Below are 10119 nucleotides of genomic sequence, written 5' to 3' on the forward strand. Positions count from 1 at the left end.
TTGGCTTCGGGTATAACCATGGTGGTGAAATACCGGTCTTCTTTTAGGACGCTCTTTGCCCATCTAACACAGAACATCGGGACCTTCTCTCCAGTGTAGCTCAGCTCCCAGATCTCCTCGATCCTTCCGTAGTATCCGTCCTTGTCGTTACCGGTGTAGGATTCCATCGTTACCCCGGAGTTCTGATAACCATCGCTCTGCATGTCCTTGTCCTCGGTGTAGAATGTGTAGCCGTTGATATCATATGCCTCATAAGTCATCAGGTTGTGCTCGGCGCCCTGTGACAAGGCGAATATGAGTTGTTCTTTCGTGGAAGAATCCTCATGTAAAGGGTACGACAGAAGCTTCTGCTTGAACCAATGCATGAAACATGAGTTGTGCTCCTTGATTATATCTCCGTCCGTCCTCTGTTGGCCTCAGTCATTATACGTCTTCTCAATAAAGGTTTTGTGCTCTACCACCCAAGGATCGACCACGTCTATGTGTTGTAGCACGACTAGGTTTGCTCTTTCAAAGTCGGCGAGTCGATCCTTGAAGTCGACATGCATTTCGCGGTGACCCTCACGGTGACCCCATCCAGCGAGCCTGCTGAGGTGCCAGTTGACGGGCAGACCAACGGGGTTCTCGATGCCTAGATAATTCATGCAGTAGGAGATGCACTCTTCGGTCAAAAAGCCCCTGGCTATGCTTCCCTCTGGACGTGACATGTTGCGAACATATCCTTTGATGACACCATTCATCCTTTCGAATGGCATCATGTTGTGCAGGAACGTCGGCCCGAGTTGGATGATATCCTCCACGATATGGACCAGCAGATGCACCATAACATCGAAGAATGCGGGCGGGAAGTACATCTTAAGCTCGCATAGTATCACCACGATCTCTTCCTATAGCCTTCTACGTTGCCTCACGCTAACCGACTTCCGAGAGATGACATCGAAAAAGTTGCATTGGCCAAATAGCATTTCATGGACGTGCGCGTCCATGATCCCACAGATTGCAACTGGAAGTATGTGCGTCATCAGCACATGACAGTCGTGAGACTTCATCCCGCTGAACTTCTGCTTCGCTGGGTCTAGGTACCTGCTTATCTTCCCCGTGTAACCGTAAGGAAATTTTACTCCTACGAGGCAGGTGAAAAACTGTTCGAGTCATTTCCGGTCTTCTTGGCCTTTTTGCCTTTGCGACGACTTTCTGTGTCCTGCATCGCCTCATCATCATCATTATTAGCGTGAAGCTCCTGCCTGATGCCCATTGATTTCAAGTCTGCCCTTGCTTTCGGCCCATCTTTCGTCCTCCCTGGCATGTTGAGCAGGGTACCAAGCAGACTCTCGCACACGTTCTTCGTGATATGCATGACATCAAGGCTGTGAGGCACACAATGGATCTTCCAGTACGGCAAGTCCCAGAAAACAAACCTCGTTTTCCATACCTTCACCAGCGGCTCTGGCGCCTTTCGCTTCTTTCCCGGCTCTGGTGCCTTTTGCTTCTTTCCCGGCAGTGGGCAATCTTTCCAATTTTTCAACAGCTCGTCTATTCCCTCGCCGCTCCTCGTACGCGGGCGTCTTCGGGGTTCGGTTTCACCATCGAAGAGATCCTTGCGTTTCCTCCACGGGTCATCATCGCGAAGCCACCTTCGATATCCCATGAACACGGTTTTTGAAGACCCGGGATCTCTATCTAGCTGGCGATACGTTGTGTCATCCATGCACCTGACGCATCCGGAAAATCCATGGACCACCTGCCCCGCGAGATATCCGTAACCGAGATAGTCATGCCCCGTCGTGAGCAGTGCGGCTCTCATAGGGAAATATTCTTTCTCTGCGGCGTCCCACGTATTGGCTGGCATTTTCCACAGCGTGTCTAGCTCCTCTTTCAGTAGCCCCAGATACAGATTGATGTCGTTCCCTGGTCGTTTTGGCCCTTCAATTAGCATACTCGTGTGAATGTACCTCCTCTTCATGCACAACCAGGGGGGAGGTTGTACATCCACACAAACACAGGCCAGGTGCTATGTGTGCTTCTCTGGCTCCCAAATGGATTGAATCCATTGGTGCACGCGCCCAGCACGATATTCCTTGGATCGTTCCCAAATTCTGGGTCTTCGAAGTTCAACGCTTGCCACTGGCTCGCATCCTTAGGGTGACTCGGCATCTTGTCTATTTTATTTATCTCCGGATCATTTCTGTCATCTTCCCGCTACTTCTCCTCCCTATCTCTGTGCCAACGCAGGAGCTTTTCTACCTTAGGGTCCGCGAAATACCGCTGCAGACGAGGAGTGATCGGAAAGTACCACACCACTTTTCGAGGAGCTTTCTTCCTCTTCTTGTATCGAGTGACGCCGCACACCGGACATATGGTAGACTCCGCATGCTCGTCCCGATAAATAATGCAATTGTTCATGCACACATGGTATTTCACGTGCGGTAAATCCAGAGGACACACAATTTTCTTCGCCTCCTCGAAACTGGTCGGGCACTTGTTCCCCTTGGAAAGATGATCGTGCCAGAATGACATGTTCTCGTCGAAGCATGCATCGGTCATTTTGTGTTTTACCTTCATCTCCAGAGCCATGAGCATTACTTTCAGGCGGGTATCCTCAGGCCTGCATCCTTCATACAATGGAGTAACCGCGTCTATCTCCAGTTGATCCAGCTTGGCTTTCTCTCGGGCGACAGCTCTTGCGTTATCCGTCTGCTTGAGAAGCAGCTCTTGAATATGAGGGTCATGCACCCAGCCTCCATCGTCGTCTGCTTTCCCCCTCCAGTTCATCTGTCCAAAAACGCGAAACACCGGGGATACTTTCCCGGATGTTTTCCCTCTTCGCCGGTACCACCTCGTACCGCGTTAGGGCACACCTAGCATCACACTTTGTCATGTCATGCATCGTCATGCATTCGTTTGCATTATATTTATTGTTTCTTCCCCCTCTTCTCTCGCTAGACACCGAGACCAACGCCGCTGCTACCCATTACGACTACGGTGTTGACGACCCCTCTCTCTTGCCAGAGCAACCAGGCAAGCCCCCCCTTGATCACCAGATATCGCCTACTCTACTCTCTATACTGCTTGCATTAGAGTAGTGTAGCATGTTACTGCTTTCCGTTAGTCCTATCCTGATGCATAGCCTGTCCTTGCTACTACTGTTGTTACCTTTACCTGCAATCCTAATGCTTAGTATAGGATGCTAGTTTATCATCAGTGGCCCTTCATTCTTGTCCGTCTGCCATGCTATACTATCGGGCTGTGATCACTCGGGGGGTGATCACGGGTATATACTATATACCTTATACATGATACATGTGATGACTAAAATACGGGTCGGCTCGTAGGAGTACCCACAAGTGGATCTTTGTGGCGAAGCGACAGGGCAGGTTGAGACCACCTAGGAGAGAGGTGGGCCTGGCCCTGGTCGACGTTCGCGGTTATTTCAAGATAACACAATTAACGAGATGTTGGTATTTGATCTAAGTCTGGCCACTGGCCTATACGCACTAACCATCTACGCGGGGACAGTAATGGGCACTCGACGTCGTGGTATCAGCCAAAGCCTTCGTGACGTCAGCGACTGAGCGGCGCGCGCCGGATTCGAACATAAGCCTGCTCTTGTATTAAGGGGGCTAGTTCTGCTTCCGGCCGCCCTCGCAACGTGCAGGTGTGCAATGGGCGATGGGCCCAGAACCCTGCGCCATAGGATTTAGACCGGCGTGCTGACCTCTCTGTTGTGCCTAGGTAGGGCTATGACGTGTTGATCTTTCGAGGCCGGGCATCACCAAGAAAAGTGTGTCCGGCCAAATGGGATCGAGCGTGTTGGGTTATGTGGTGCACCCCTGCAGGGAAGTTAATCTATTCGAATAGCCGTGATCTTCGGTAACAGGACGACTTGGAGTTGTACCTTGACCTTATGACAACTAGAACCGGATACTTAATAAAACACACCCTTCCAAGTGCCAGATACAACCAGTGGTCGCTCTCTCACAGGGCGACGAGGGGAGGATCATCGGTTAGGATTATGCTATGCGATGCTACTTGGTGAACTTACCATCTACTCTCTTCTCCTGCTGCAAGATGGAGGTTACTAGAAGCGTAGTCTTCGATAGGACTAGCTATCCCCCTCTTGTTCCGGCATTCTGCAGTTCAGTCCACATATGATACCCTTATTCCATTTGATACCAATGCATACATATGTAGTGTAGCTCCTTGCTTGCGAGTACTTTGGATGAGTACTCACGGTTGCTTTTCTCCCCCTTTTCCCCTTTCCTATATCCGATTGCTGCAACCAGACGTTGGAGTCCAGGAGCCAGATGCCACCGTCAACGACGACGACTACTACTCGGGAGGTGCCTACTACTACGTGTAGCCCGCTGACGGCGACCAGGAGTAGTTTAGGAGGATCCCAAATAGGAGGCCTGCGCCTCTTTCGATCTATATCCCAGTTTGTGCTAGCCTTCTTAAGGCAAACTTGTTTAACTTATGTCTGTACACAGATATTGTTGCTTCCGCTGACTCGTCTATGATCGAGCTCTTGTATTCGAGCCTTCGAGGCCCCTGGCTTGTAATATGATGCTTGTATGACTTATTTTATTTGTAGAGTTGTGTTGTGATATCTTCCCGTGAGTCCCTGATCTTGATCGTACACATTTGCGTGTATGATTAGTGTACGGTCAAATCGGGGGCGTCACAATCCATCTCTCGCCTCTTTTTAGAGTTTAAAATAGAAAAAGAAAGGGGAAATGGGTCAAGCCAACGCAGAGAGGGGGTGTGCACGGGTTTGTGTAAATTGAAGAACCAGGTGCTTAAGGTGTCGTATAGGAAATGTTGGATGATCTAGTGCCTTCTCGTAGAATTGACCAGGAGGCAACCACGATGCTCGATTCACCTCTCAGTCATCTGATGCAACACATCACCATACCCCCTTCACCGGCGCTCCTGCCATGCCCTGCCACGGCCCCAAGCATGATGTCGAGAGCCAAGCGGCAGCCAACCACCCCCTCCCATTGGAGCAACCACATCCAGGGGAGGAAGGTTGTCGTTCTTGCAGGTGGCAACACCTCGGTCTACCTCGCTCGTCGAATCTTGGTGGGAAAGCACGGATTGGCCATCGCAGAGCCAGGTGAGGAAGGGGAAGAGGAGACCCTGGAGAGATATAGACTCACCCTCAAAAAACCACTATCCAAGGATCAGATTGTTGCCCATGTCTGCTTTAGCCAAGACAGGTATCTTCACGGCCTCCAGGTCAGGTCATCATGCTTGAGTGTTTGCTTTTAGTCTTGTTGCGGTCGATTAGGTTCCATGATTATGGTGTGGCAAAAATGGCCTTACTAGCATGGACAATCGATGACGCCAATATGATGTCAGTGTTAAAAAATAGTGGTGGTGTTGGAGCACACGTCAGCAGATTTTGTGTGCATATGGCGTGCCACATGGCCAACACCAACATTAAGTTTATCTTACCACTGTCGTTCTTTGTTAGCTGACGCCATAAAATTGTTTTTTTGGTAATAAAAATATATTTTACTTCAAAAGTTAAACTTCACAAAAGTTACTAGCTAGTTACTCAATAAATACTCATTAAGACAAGATACTCATCAAGTACTTAACATGTTAAACTTCACAAAAGTTGCCCATCAACTCAAGATGGACTAGCTAATTAAAGAACTACTCTTCATCAAGGATTACACTCATCTGGGAAGCTTCTTTCTATTGGCCTCTCCATCTTTTTTTAAATGAGTTATGTCCACCTTGAGCTCATTCCTCTCCAACCTATGGAGTCTCCTCTCCCGCTTCAGCTTATTCCTCTCCTCGATCAACTCAACCCTCTCATCCCTCGGCTTATTTGTCTTATTTACGAAATCAACACTCTTGTTGTGCAGCTGACTCATCTCCACCTTTAGTGTGGCATTCGCCTGTAGCAGGTTGTTGATGACATACTGTTGACTCTCTAAGAGATCTTTGTTGAGCATGTCCACATTGCTCATTGTTGCCTCCGGAATTGGCCATGACCTTATTTGTTAAACAAATATATAATTTGTTAGACAAATTAGTTCAACATATGCACTCCTAATTATCTAACATATGGCAGTTTCGACACATACAAATACATAACATTGAACTAGCATTCATTAAAAGAATGAACTAGTTGATGTCCTGCAAGTGCACAAGGCTATGTAGCAATTTCGTGGTAAGTAAGGTTTGTCGATCCCACAAGGAGCGAATAGGTTGGCACCATAATCCCCGCAGTTGTGTCATCACTTACACAACCACGCTCACACCCAAACCGGAGTTTGGAAATAGCTCACTTAAGTAAGTTGCAAGGGAAAGGTATATAGAGAACGAAAAATAAATACTAAACTAAGCAAAAGAAATAAACTAAGAGAAGTATGTGATGTTTTAGATGAGATTCCTGGCATCTAGGTACGGTCTCGTTCGGTACCGACGCGGAATTGAGTTAGGGCTTTACGAATATGTCACACTGTGACTATGTCAGTACATGCACTATAGGATACGGTGGTCTAATTTTGGTGGGCGGTCCCTCGCATGACACTATCTCTCAAGACGTGTTGTATTGAGATAACTCATTCATCCTACTTCGTGTCCCATACCAGAGGCAGCTAACATAAAGACATTAAGGTCATCGTGGTTTGAGGACCGGACGAAGGCATTAGGTTATATGGACAACCATGCTCCTCAGTGGCGGAGCTAGCATCAAGCTAAGCCTAGAGCTTAGCTAGCTTATGTGATACATTTAGATGATTTTCTATACTTTACAAGAAGAAATTACAAGGTAATTTGTTACTAAGCCTAGGGCTATAGCCCTAATTGCCCTAGGCATGTCTCTGCCACTGGTGCTCCTAGAATAATTGTGTTCCCCTCAAGATATCTGCACATGTCACATCGCAGGGCAATCGGTTTGCACAAGCATCTATATACTTTATGTGTGTCCTGGGGAGTTGGATGTCTCCAACTATGCCAATGGATAGGACATCTCCCATCTCTAGGTTACCGGAGGTAAATAAGCAACACGCATAATTAGACAACACATATTAAATAATCACCTACTAACCGACCGACCCATAACCAACAATTACTCAAATAACATCACGTATAAGGGGGTTCAAGAGTTCTTACAACCCATCACAGAGACCGTGATGGAGGCGGAAGATGGGATGGTGAGGGTGGTGATGATGGTGGTGATGCGTATGGTGATCGTGATGATGGCGGCGGCGCCCCATGGCCGCGCCCCACCGTGGTAGCTCCCTTCCGGTCTCCTTCAAGGATGCATCCATGGTGTTCTTGTGGTGGACGGTGGCCAGACTTGGAGATGAGATGGCGAATGATGATGATGGTAGCGGCTAGGGTTGGAGGTGTTTATATAAGAGCTCTACCATAGCCTCCTCCCTTGATGTGGCATCTCCCCTTTGATCCAAGGGCTCTAGATGAGCCTTCTCTTCTCCCAGTCCCTTCGTAAAGTGCCAAGGATCTGGTGGGAACAATTGGGGACGAAGTCGGTGAAGAATCCCGTCTGGAAGGGCAACTTTCAGAGTTGTGTGCATGTCAAACGACCACGTGCAGTTGCATGAAAGGTTGTCTTATGTTATGTCTTCCTCTGGTAAAACGGTCACCATTTATTCATACGAACTTGGATTTGAAGTTCTTGGGCTCTATGGATTCGTATGAACGACACTGATCCATTTCTGGTTTTAGAGCTTGATTTGAAGCACTTTGGAAAATCGACATTTTCCACCTTCAAAATGGATGAGTCTGGGCCCTGGGTGTCCACCGTTTGATCTCCTTCCATCATGCTAAGTACGTGGGAAGTCCATCACACCTACAAGACACAAAAATACAAAAAAATAAAAAATAACAAAGAATAAATATTATGCAGTGCTCGCGGTTAAAAGGATAAAAACGGGAAACCATGCATATGGACATGTAATTGGCTCAATGGAACATGATATGACTTGATAAACAGAGATAATGTGCAACAAATGATCTCTAAGATGTGTAAAGTATGGAGCCATAAACCTCCCCAAGCTTAAACCTTGCTCGTCCTCGAGTAAGAAGGTTGACTATCTAAGCTCATTGTTGCTAACTCCAAGCACACATTCAAAACTAAAGTGCAAACGTAGTATCCATGTTTATTGTGCAAGCTTGCAAGAGTTAGCTAGCATGGAAGTAATACCTGGAATCCTCTTGGTTCCATTGCCATGGAGGTCAAGAAAGAGGAAATATTTTTGTGGAGTCCAAATTCCCATTGCCAAAGGTTTAGAGAGGATGTCAATATTATGTTGGGAACATAGCAAGGCCTATTGATACGTCCATTTTGCATCATGTTTTCCTACTGTTATTTATAGTGTTTTCATTCAATATAACACTTTGTGGAGTCATTCTAATGCGTTTTCTCTCATAATATACAAGGTGGAATTCTGGACCTGAAAAAGCTATGCCAAAGATACCTTCATCAACATCTTCAACAACACGAGCTCATCGCAAACCCTAGTTCATCTATTGTGTTCAATCTTTGTATCAAAACCTCATATTGGTACATGTTGGTGACTAGTAGTGTTGGTTACATCTTGTAGTTGATGCTAGTTTTAGTTTATTTGGTGGAAGATTATATGTTCAAATCCATTATGCTACTTATTATCCCTCTGATCTGGAGCATGAATATGATTTGTGAGTAGTTGCTTTTGTTCTTGAGGACATGGGAGAAGTCTTGTCATAAGTAATCATGTGAATTTGGTATTCGTTCAATATTTTGATGATGTGTATGCTGTGATTCCATTAGTGGTGTTATGTGAACGTCGACTACATGACACTTCACCATCGTTGGGCCTAATGGAATGCATTGCGGAGTCGTTATTAGATGATGGATTGCTAGAGTGACAGAAGCTTAAACCCTAGTTTATGTGTTATTCCATAAGGGGCTAATTTGGATCCATATGTTTAATGCTATGGTTAGATGTTATCTTAATTCTTCTTCCGTACTTGTGGATGCTTGCGAGAGGGGTTAATCAAAAGTGGGAGGCTTGTTCAAGTAAGAACAGCACACAAGCACCAGTCCACCCACATATCAAATTATCAAAGTAGCGAATGTGAATCAAACCAACATGATGAGAGTGACTAGATGAAATTCCCGTGTGTCCTCAAGAACGTTTTACCTATTATTAGAGACCATTATGACCTGTCCTTTGCTACAAAAAGGATTGGGCTACCTTGCTGCACTTTTTTTACCATTATCATTACTTGCTCGTTACAAATTATCTTCCTATAAAACTATCTGTTACCAACAATTTCAGTGCCTACAGAAAATACCTTGCTCAAAACTGCTTGTCATTTCCTTCTGCTCCTCGTTGGGTTCGACACTCTTACTTATTGGAAGGACTACGGTTGATCCTGTATACTTGTGGGTCATCAAGACTCTTTTCTGACGCCATTTTCGGGGAGTGAAGCACTTATGGTGAGTGGAATTTGGTAAGGAAAAAATTATATTATGTGCTGAAATTTACCGTTACTTGTTACTATGGAAAACAATCCTTTGAGGGGTTTGTTCAGGGTATCTTCACCCTGACTGGAAGCACAAAGAATTGCTCCTCAACCTACTGCATCTACTAAACATATTAGTTTTGAGATTCCTTCGGGTATGATAGAGAAATTGCTAGCTAATCCTTATGCAGGAGATGGAACACTACATCCTGATATGCACCTAATCTATGTGGTTGAGGTTTGTGGATTATTTAAGCTTGCAGGCTTACCCGGAGATGAGGTTAAGGAGAAGGCTTTCCTTTTATCTTTGGGGGGGGAAGCATTTACATGGTAGTGGCTATTTGATGATATTGGAGCTTGGGACAGGAATCGATTGAAATTGGAATTTCATCATAAGTTTTATCCTATGCATCTAGTTCATCATGATCAGAATTATATATATAAGTTTTAGCCTCGTGAAGGAAAAAGTACCGCTCAAGCATGGGGGAGTCTTAAATACATGATGTATACGTGCCCCAATCATGAGCTCCTAAGGGAAATTATCTTACAAAAAATTTATGCCCGACTTTCTCATGATGATCAAACCATGCTCGATTCTTCTTCGACCGGCTCTTTTATGAAGAAAATTATTGA

The sequence above is a fragment of the Triticum urartu genome, chromosome 5A, assembly GCF_056163025.1.
Source record: "Triticum urartu cultivar PI428250 chromosome 5A, HENAU_Tu73, whole genome shotgun sequence".
Taxonomy (NCBI): Eukaryota; Viridiplantae; Streptophyta; class Magnoliopsida; order Poales; family Poaceae; genus Triticum; species Triticum urartu.